The sequence below is a fragment of the Falco punctatus genome (genome assembly GCF_963210335.1).
Source record: "Falco punctatus genome assembly, chromosome: 8".
NCBI lineage: Eukaryota > Metazoa > Chordata > Aves > Falconiformes > Falconidae > Falco > Falco punctatus.
The window spans coordinates 8390250-8390691 of NC_137588.1; the positions used below are offsets into that span (position 1 = coordinate 8390250).

General features: G+C 48.9%; 1 long non-coding RNA gene across 20 annotated transcripts in view; it reads left to right on the forward strand.

The window, feature by feature from the left end:
- The window catches only part of LOC308068744, a 111875-nt gene that overhangs the window by 63731 nt on the left and 47702 nt on the right, over positions 1-442 (forward strand). The window lies entirely within an intron of this gene.

The following is a 442-nucleotide window of genomic DNA, read 5'->3' on the forward strand; positions in this document are numbered from 1 at the left end:
TAACAGGTTGCTTGAAAAGCCAGGCAGCTGGGATGGGTGCTCAGTGCCTTCACTGTGGAGGTTAAAGCACATCCACGGCCCCACAGGACCTTTCAGTAGAGCCAAGAGCTGTGCAGAGGCAGTTGCAGGTCACTCCTCACTCTGACAGTGTTGTTCTGATCAGAGAGCTGGGGGGCATAAAAACAACCGGCTTTTTTCAACATTTGAGAAAACAACCCTCATCAGTTCACATGCTGAAAAGAAACCCCATGCACGGGGGGAGCAGATGGCCAGGCTCCCCACCAACGCTGCTCTGCACTGCTGCTTTGCACTCCCTCCAGCCCCGATGAAAAGCTGCAACAAGGCTCTGACTCTGAGTTACTTTTAGAATTGATTTATTTACAGTTTTTAAAAATAAAAATTTAAAACCCCAGCTAGGGCTGTGAGATTTCCCTTTTCTCAG